Below are 9,691 nucleotides of genomic sequence, written 5' to 3' on the forward strand. Positions count from 1 at the left end.
TATTTTCAGAATGATTACAAGTTTCTCTATGACAGAAGGTGCTCAAACAAATGTTATAACAGTACAGGCCACATTCAGGACAATGAGTAAGGTGTACACCCTCTCCTACTGGGTCATAAGCTCTTTGGGAATCTATTTCTGCTTGTCATTCTTTTGTGTACTTTTGTTAACTTACTGTAAGATAAACATATTGCATTGTTGCAAAGGGAGAGGGATTGCATCTGGCCGGGGGGGGATCAGAAAACTGGAAACGGGAGGTGGCATAAGAAGCTGGTGTTAAGCCAGTGTTTAAATACGATTCATCTTTCATAAGAACTAACGTTTATGGAACACTAATAGTGTGCTGGAAGCTTTGCAACATTGTTTTATTTAACCCTGGGGAAATGTACGGTTATTTCACAAATGTAACTTGTTAGACCAGATGCTACTGGTGCCAGTACCCATGTGGCTTTTGGTGAGTCAGCTTCTACTGGCATGGCTGTCAACTGGTTCACCCTGACCTTTCTATTGAGGACTAGTGTTGGCTGACAGAAGAAGCCTTGCCTGGAGATGTAATCTGGAAGGCAAAGTCAAGGAAATCTGACAAAGAGATAAGAAATAGGAAAAAACCAAGCTGATGAGAGGTATGAATATTGGAGTTCCCGGATCTATCTTCCATCTAATAAGCATTCCAGAAAGAGAGACTTTAAAATTTTTTTATTTTAATAGGGAATAGAAAATAGTGGGGGTTTTTTTGTTTGTTTTGTTTTTTTTAAGTGAATTGCTTTGAGGTGCCCCCAGGTTGTGAGAAGCAATAACGGGGGAAAAAGTCACACACAGACATCACCTAGTGACGTTTCAACCTCTTAACGATGCCAAAGATCCTTGGCTAAGGATAAAAAGAAAATCCTACAAGTTTCCAGAGGGAGACATACACGTGAAGTTTCAACAAATAGACTGGCATCTGATTGCTCGTCCTCAAAGTGGGAGCTATCTACAAAATTCGGAAGGAAAATGATTCTGAACCTAGAATTCTGTGCCCAGTTTACTATCATTAAGTGTGAGAACAAAATAACAATGTCCTTGAACATGCAAAATGCCAGACTAGACTGAATGTATAATTTGTGGGACACAGTGCAAAATGAAAATGTGGGTCCCCTTGTTTAAAAATGTTAAGAATTTTAAGATGACAATATCAGAACATTAAATCAAGTGTGAGGCTCTTCTGAATACAGGGCCCCAGGCAACTACCCAGGTTCATATGACCATGACAATCCCCTGGACCTAGAAAGCTTACCACCTGCGAGCTCTTTCTGGAAAAAAGGAAAATTAATTAAAAAAAAAAAGGTGAGGGGGGAATTCCCTGGCAGTCCAGTGGTTAGGACTTGGTGCTTTCAACTGCCATGGCCCCGGATTCAGTCCCTGGTTGGGGAACTAAGATCCTGTAAGCCGCGTGGTACAGCCAAGAAAAAAAAAGTGAGGAAATAAACAAAACAAACAGGACAAAACACCAAAATACCCTCCCAGTAAAACTTATAAGTCCTCTGTGGGCCATAGTTTGCCAACCCCTGATTTAGAGTCATATGACATAGGTGGATCAGGAGGGGTCAGGTTGAGACAGGAAGTGTGAAAGATTAGGGTTAGCAGGGCATTTGCCTCATTCGCCTCAGGCTGTGTAAATGGCATCCCACGGAGTTGTGCAGTGCACAGACTCTACAACCGTACATGATAGTCCTGAGCGTAAGATTGAAAGAAAACAAACCTTCCAATCTAGACTGTCCTACCCTAGGAATGGCTAAGTGCTAAGGCCCTAGACAGCACCCTGTTCCTTGGTGGGGTGGGAATGACAGATTGTGAAAGGGCCTTGGAAAAGGAAAGTAGGGGTGGGGTGGGGCCACTCACTTGCTGAAAGGTAATGCACTTCCAAGAATATCAGGTTCTCAGCAGTTGTCAGGATCATGCAATGTATTACTTCCCAGAGGATGACGAAGGCAGACCCACCGGTGACCTGGTCTCGAAGGCAGACCCACCCAGTGACCTGGTCTCGTGGAATTTGGCCTCCCTGCTTCCTGTAGGGCCTGTACAGCTCTGCTCCACCGTGGAAGCAGGGTCAGAAGTACAGAAGGAAAACCCTCATGAGGCAGAATCACGCATCTCAGAAAGGACTAAGAAGGTCATCGTTCTCACTTTCCTGGAACTCCGTTCCTGGGCTCCTGGGCCAGTTGGACACACAGTTGTGCAGTAAAGCCAAGGTAAACTTTGGCCACTCCTGACAGCAGCTGCTCCAGCAGGTCAAGAGCAGGACAAGGTACAGGAGAGATTAAAGTGGTTGCTGCTTTCAGCGGGTTTGACTAAGGCTGGGTAAGAAAGACGCAAAACTCATTCGTCTGACAAGTTCCAGGCTGTTGGCAAAAACCATCATGAGAAGTTCTGCTCTGGACAGGGGAGTTTGCCCAGCAAATGCTGGGACAAGGGTGCTGTGCTCGGGAATCGGGGGATAAATGAGGCAAGGCTGGAGAAATGGACTTAGAGCCAGAAAAGGAGATGTTAGAGCAAGGGAGGTCCTGGTGGGAGATGGGGAAGGCCACTGCTTTGCCAGGGTCTGGCCTGCTTGGCAGAACCATGGGCATCACCTACCAAAGGAAAAACACAGGCCTGGCTCTGGTGAAAACAGCTTCTCCACCAGCTGCTTTTAAAATCCTGATCTTGGCTGTGGAGCTGGGGATCCATTATGCGACAATAGCATTCACACGGCTCACCCGGAAAATCAACTCAAACTTCTCATGTCTTGCTTCGACTCAAGTCCCCATGGGTGTCCTGCTCCGGAGCTGGCTGTGGACTCAGGGGTTGAATGAGTTGCTCAGGGAAGTTCATGAATTGAATAACACCAGGATGAGTAACCAGAAGTAGTTTTCTAAAAAAGATCTCCAGAGAAAGAAGCCTACTCCCAGGTTCTGAGACCTGTATAGGTGGTTGCTTCCTGGAGACCAATGAATGCACTGGATTGAAGGTTTTTGAAACTGGTAATGTAGCAGAACGACCTCAGGGTCTTGTTAAAAGTTCTGAGGCCCAGACTACGGAATCAGATTCTCTTGGCATGGAGGCCAAAAATCTGGATCCGACAAGTTTCCTGGGTGCTTTAAACATACAGCCTGGTTTGGAAATCCAAGCATAGGGGACCTCCAGAGATTATTACTGTCCCTAGACCAGAGCTGAAACGACTGCCCCAAGCTGCCCACGCTGCCCCGCTGCTCCTGTCCCGTGTGCCCGACTGTGCTACAGTCCAGAAGAGGGAAACCAGGAGCGCTTGGTTAGGACATGATACCTGCCTCCAGAAGCCCCCAGCGCGATGTTTAAATCATAGCACCAGCTACATGCCCCTCCACAGGCGGATACAAAGGGAATCCAGCCCTTGAATGGAGTAAATATGGCAAAGCAGGAAAGTGGTTGAGAGTTGTCTTCCCAGTGCGCAATGGCTGCAAACAGCAGCCTCAATAGTGTATGCAGCCTGTTGCCCTAAGGGACCTCGGAGACAGCCCTTTCCAGTGGACATCATGACTGGCATGCTGTTCCCAGTCCAGGCTCCAGACGGGTATGCGCAGTGCCTTTGGAAAGTCCCAGGGCACAGTGGCCAGGGTCCACATTGGCCAAGTCATAATGTCCATCCGCACCAAGCTGCAGAACAAGGAGCATGTGATTGAGGCCCTCCGAAGGGCCAAGGTCAAGTTCCCTGGCTGCCAGAAGATCCACATCTCCAAGAAGTGGCGATTTACTAAGTTTAATGCAGATGAATTTGAAAACATGGTAGCAGAAAAGTGGCTCATCCCGGATGGCTGTGGGGTCATATACATCCCTAATTGCTGCCCCCTGGACAAATGGCGGGCCCTGCGCTCGCGAGAGCCTTGGCGCTGTCCCCTCCTTACTCGTGCCCACCAATAAATCCTACTTTCCTGTCAAAAAATTAAAAAAAAGAGTCGTCTTGCTGTTCTGTTGGTGGTGGTGGTGGTGGTGTTTGTTTTGTTTTGTTTTTCATTGATGTTGGTGAAAATCCAAAGGAGCCATGTCAGGCCACTCTCAAAGGCAATTGGTACAAGGGATCATTCACTTCCATCTGCACATGTTTAAAATTCCATCAGCAAAGTCATAAAGCAAATAGAAAAGAGAAAGGAAAGGGAATTAAAGCTTCAAACGGAAGAATAAGAAAATACGCTAAAATACGCAGAATGAATATGGTGATTAAGGACGCAAAGTCAGAATAACTGCGCCCATATTCTAGTGGTCAGTACTGAAGATACAAATACATAACTAGACACACAAACTAGAAATACATTTTAGGTTAAAATGAAAATTTGTGCTAATGGAAAGAGGATTAAGATCTAGAAAATCATCCAGACAGCATTTTTTTTAAGCAGATCAAAGTTATCAGACTTTTGATTACAAATTCAACTTCTTTAATTGTTGAATGGTCCTCTAACATTCGAGAAATTGAATTCAGAGTTTAAAATTTCCTGAAAAAATAAATCTCTTCTGGTTTCAGCTCTGACATGTAAAGAACCTGGAAGTCATTACTCCCATCCTTAAGAAAAAGCTTTAAAAAACTGAAAGTCGGTGACTTTTCTTGGACCCATCACAGAACTGAGGTCACAGGGCAAACAACCACTTCAAAACCTGGAGAGACAGGCAAATCCAAAGAATCACAGCCAAGATCTGTTTACCTGGGGCAGAAGCAAATGGTGAACTGGGGCAAATGGTCTTCAAAGATAGAATAGACAAAAGGATACTGTCTTTAGCAGATAAAGGGCTGACACCCGTGATGGGGAGAACATGCAGACCCCAGAGAGAACGTGAGCAAAGACTATGGATAGGCAAGAGGAGACATAAAAATGCTCAAAACAGTTGTGGGGAAAAGTTCAAGTTCACTAACGATGAAAGAAAAGCAAATTAAACCCCTGAGATAGGTTTCCTAAATTCTCTCCAAGCTGGCTGGAGCAAAGACTCTCTCTGGTGGCCATATCACACTGTTACATCCTTTCTGGAAGGCAGTTTAGCAGCTGATGTCAAGAACCTTAAACACTGTGTGCCCTTTTGCCTAGGAACTCCAATTCTAGGAAACTGCCATGAGAAAAACAGTTGGGGTCAGAGGCTCACACCCAAACATATTTGCCTCACACTACAGTGATAAGGAAATGCCAGAATATTGCAAAATGCTGGCAAGGAGCCGGTGTGTAAACAATTCATGGTATCTATTAAAATGAATGTGGAGGATCCACTAAAATTACACTTAGAAAGCATTCTTGATGATAGGATAAAATGCTTATGGTGCTGTCTAAAGGGGAACAAAGAATACAAATTTGTATAAATCACATATTTTCACCTGCACTTAAAAGAAAGCAGTCGAAAGGAAACATACAAAATATTAAAAGAGTTTATGTCTGGGTGAGAGCTGGCAGGGAGATTGGAAAACACAGATAAATATTCTTAAATCTAGAATTTCAATATAAACAAGCAATTTTATGTTCAAGACTTCTACAAATCTTTTTTGTTGAGCTTAAAAACCTTTTTTGGACTATAAAAGTACATCAACTCAATGAAAGTTAATTAACGAACAATGTGCTGAAATAATTAAATTGATAAGAAAACTCATGGAATTTTCTAAAAGCCCTGACTGCTTACTGTGATTATATAAATTGTACATAACAGAGAAAATTATTTTAGTGATGGGAGGAAAGGGAGAGGGGGATGGACCATGAGCCTATGTCGAAACCAGTGTGTGTGTGTGATGGAGGGTTTGTGTGATTCATTTATGAAATCACATCAGAGAGCAGTTCTTTCTCCATTTTTTTATACCTTTAGAAATATTTTAAACACAGAAAGAATGACAGAATAATATAACCCACTCCTAGATTTAACACATGTTAGCATTTTGCTACATTCAGATTCTTTTATTTTTTTAATTTATTTATTTTTAATATATTTATTTATTTGTTTATGGCTGCGTTGGGTCTTCGTTGCTGCCTGCGGGCTTTCTCTAGTTGCGGTGAGCGGGGGCTACTCTTCGTGGCGGTGCACGGGCTTCTCATTGCGGTGGCTTCTCTTGTTGCAGAGCATGGGCTCTAGGCACACGGGCTTCAGTAGTCATGGCACGCGGGCTCAGTAGTTGTGGCTCATGGGCTTAGTTGCTCTGCGGCATGTGGGATCTTCCCGGACCAGGACTCGAATCCGTGTCCCCTGCATTGGCAGGCGGATTCTTAACCACTGCGCCACCAGGCAAGTCCCCAGATTCTTTTATTTTTAAGGAAATAAACACTGTGGATACATTTGAATTCCCTCCTTAAACCCCTGCCCCCTCCAGTTCATTCTCTCCATCCCACCCGCCTCTTGTCACACTCACACCTGTTGATTCGCTGCTTTCCTATCCTATGAGAGAAGCAGTTGTCAGAATTGTAGCCATGAACTTCATTTATTTGTGCATCCAGTACAGCAGAGGTTTCCCGCACCATAAGCCTGTCCAGGCAGCCTCTGCCTGGCCAGGTGGCTCCCTGCTGTGAGCCTGTGACTGTGTCCCTCAAAGGGCACCCCCCTCCCAGTCAGACGCCCTGGATACTCTCGCTGCTCAGCCCCATGGGCTGCGTGACCTGAGAAAGTCTTCACTGTAGGACAGCCTCTTCCTTGGTACCAGAGGCATCCGGGCTGTGATTTGTGGTCCCTTCAGGCTCGAGACTAGGAGGCCAGGCAGCATCTCTGGGTCCCTCCCCACATCGCAGCCTGTTCTTCTAGCCTTCCTTTTTCATCTTTCCTATGCTGACTCTGAGAAGTGTTTCCCGCATTTCATCCTTCGAGAACTGCGATGGTGGAGGAAGCGGACATGTGGAGGGCAGTGAGGAGCTGGGGGCTGTTACCATCTGTCCGCAGGGTGCTTTACTCACTAGCAGCTGCTGGGTTCACTCATCAAAGATTTATTGAGCCCCTGCTCTATAGGAGGCACTGTCCCAGGCTTGGGCAGACACAGACTCAGCTTCTGTCTTGATGAGCTGCCTCTTGCTGCTGTAATAAATTACTGCAAACTTGTGGTTTAAAACAACACAAACGTACTGCCTTATGATTCTGAAGGTGAGAAGTCTAAAATCTAGGTGTGGGCAGGGCTGGTTCCTTCTCAAGGCCTCAGGGGAGAATCTGTTTTTAGCCTTTTCCATCTTCTAGAGGCCACCCACATTCCTTGGCTTGTGGCCCCATCCTCCATCTTCAAAGTGTATCCCATCACTCCAACCTCTGATCTGTCCTCCCATCTCCTTTTTCTGATCTCTGACTCTCTTGCCTCTCTTTTTTTTTTTTTTTAATTTATTTATTTATCTATTTATTTATTTATTTATGGCTGTGTTGGGTCTTCGTTTCTGTGCGAGGGCTTTCTCCAGTTGCGGCAAGTTGGGGCCATTCTTCATCGCGGTGCGTGGGCCTCTCACTATCGTGGCCTCTCTTGTTGTGGAGCTCAGGCTCCAGACGCACAGGCTCAGTAATTGTGGCTCATGGGCCCAGTTGCTCCGCAGCATGTGGCATCTTCCCAGACCAGGGCTCGAACCCGTGTCTCCTGCATTGGCAGGCAGATTCTCAACCACTGCGCCACCAGGGAAGCCCTCTTGCCTCTCTTTTATGAGGAGCCTTGGGATTACGTTGCCCGCCGCCCCCCCCCCCCCGCCCCCGCTGATAATCCAGGCTAATCGCCCCATCTCAAGAGCCTTAACTTGATCACACCTGCAAAGCCCCTTTGCCACTAAGGTAACATATTCACAGGTTCTGGAATTTAGATGTGGACAGCTTGAAGTGGGGGGATCAATCTACCTACCACACTGTCCCCGTGGCAGTTTTCACTTGTGATTAGTTGTTAAGTCATAGCAAATGCAGAGGGAGGAGAGGTGGAGAGCCTCAGCAGGGAGGTCAGAGCCCTCCCCAAGGAAGCGACACTTAGGCCAAGACTGGGAGGCTGAGGTATATTGAACATTTGCAGAGGGAACAGCCCCTGCAGAGGCCAGGCAGCAGGATGAGGCTGGGGCGGTGGGGGGCGGGGGGGGGGGATGATGAACTGTCTGAAGCCTGATAGGTCAGGAGGAGAGAGAGGAGGAGAGAGTGGCCTGAGATGAGGTCAAAGGGGGAGGCCGGGGCCAGACAGTCCAGGCCTAGGGATTTGGTTAAAAGATATTTTTCTTACTATCAGTGGAGGTGTGTAAACAGGGGATGACTGACTGACTTATTTTTGAAAGTCCCCTCTGGCTGTATTGTATGGAGATGACCCTGGAGAGGGTATTCTGACCTTGCCCTGTGTGATGGAGAATAAAGGCTCCCCCAAAGATAGTCATGTCTTAGAGAAAGACAAATATCACATGGTATCGCTTATATGCGGAGTCTAAAGAAACTGACACAAATGAACTTATTTACAAAACAGAAACAGACTCACGGACTTAGAGAATGAACTTATGGTTACGGGGGGGGGAAGGGTCGGGGGGAGGGATAGTTAGGGAGTTTGGGATTGACATGTACACACTACTATATTTAAAATGGATAACCAACAAGGACCTATAGTATAGCACAGGAAACTCTACTCAGTATTATGTAACAACCTAAATGGGAAAAGAATTTGAAAAAGAATAGACACATGCATACGTATAACTGAATCACTTTGCTGTACACCTGAAACTAACACATTTTTAATCAACTGTACTCCAATATAAAATAAAAAGTTTAAAAAAAAGAATGTATGTATATGTATAACTGAATCACTTTGCTATACAGCAGAAATTAACATAACATTGTAAATCAACTATACTTCAATAAAATAAATTTTTAAAAATCATTAAAAAAAAAGGCCATGTCTTAATCCCTGAAACCTGTGGATGTACTGTTACATGGTCAGGGGGAATTGAGTGGCAGATGGAATTAAGTTGCTAATCAGCTGACCTTAAAATAGGGAGAGTGGCCTGCATGACCCAAGTGGGCCCTATGTAATCACTGAGGTCTTTAAATGTGGAAGAAGGAGGCAGGTGAGTCAGCACCTAGCACTCAACGAGCTACTGCTGGCTTTGAAGGCAGAGGACAGGGCTGTGAGCCAAGGAGAACAGCAGCCTCTAGAAGCTGGAAAGGCGAGGAAATGAATCCTCCCCTTGAGCCTCTGGGAAGGACCTTATGGACATCTTGATCTTGGTCCAGAGAGATCCATTTTGGACTTTTGAACTCCAAAACTAGAAGGCAGTGAATTTGTGTGTTGTTTGAAGCCACTAACGTTGTAGTCATCTGCACAGCAGCAATAGGAAGCTAACACCCCTGGAAGTTCCGGGACACCATTGAGGGTTAAGTCGGGGAACAGGGAGTCGCCGAGGGAGGGGACTTGATCGATTGTTCTCTTAAAAGGCCTTGATCCTGGGATCTGGGGAGGTGGACACTTCATTTTATGAAAAAAGAATCAGAGGCTTAGAGTGAGGGATAAAGCACTTTACCTAGGAAAGAACAAAGTTAAGAATTACATCCAACTTCTCAGAAACCATGCAAGCAAGAAGAGCGTGGAGTGAAGTATTTAAAGTGTTGAAAGAAACCACCAACCTGGAATTCTGTGCTTTGTGAAACTATTTTTCAAAAGTGAAAGAGAAATCAAGGCTTTCTCAGACAAACGAAAATGGAGGGTATCTGTTGCCAGTAGATCTGCCTTGCAAGAAAAGGCTAAAAG

At 45.4% G+C, this 9,691-nt stretch overlaps 1 pseudogene; it reads left to right on the forward strand.

The window, feature by feature from the left end:
* The first annotated feature begins 3,404 nt into the window (after window positions 1-3,404).
* LOC137774310 (small nucleolar RNA SNORA70) lies at window positions 3,405-3,517 on the forward strand (annotated as a pseudogene).
* The last annotated feature ends 6,174 nt before the right edge of the window (window positions 3,518-9,691 follow it).

The sequence above is a fragment of the Eschrichtius robustus genome, chromosome 12 (genome assembly GCF_028021215.1).
Source record: "Eschrichtius robustus isolate mEscRob2 chromosome 12, mEscRob2.pri, whole genome shotgun sequence".
Classification (NCBI taxonomy): domain Eukaryota; kingdom Metazoa; phylum Chordata; class Mammalia; order Artiodactyla; family Eschrichtiidae; genus Eschrichtius; species Eschrichtius robustus.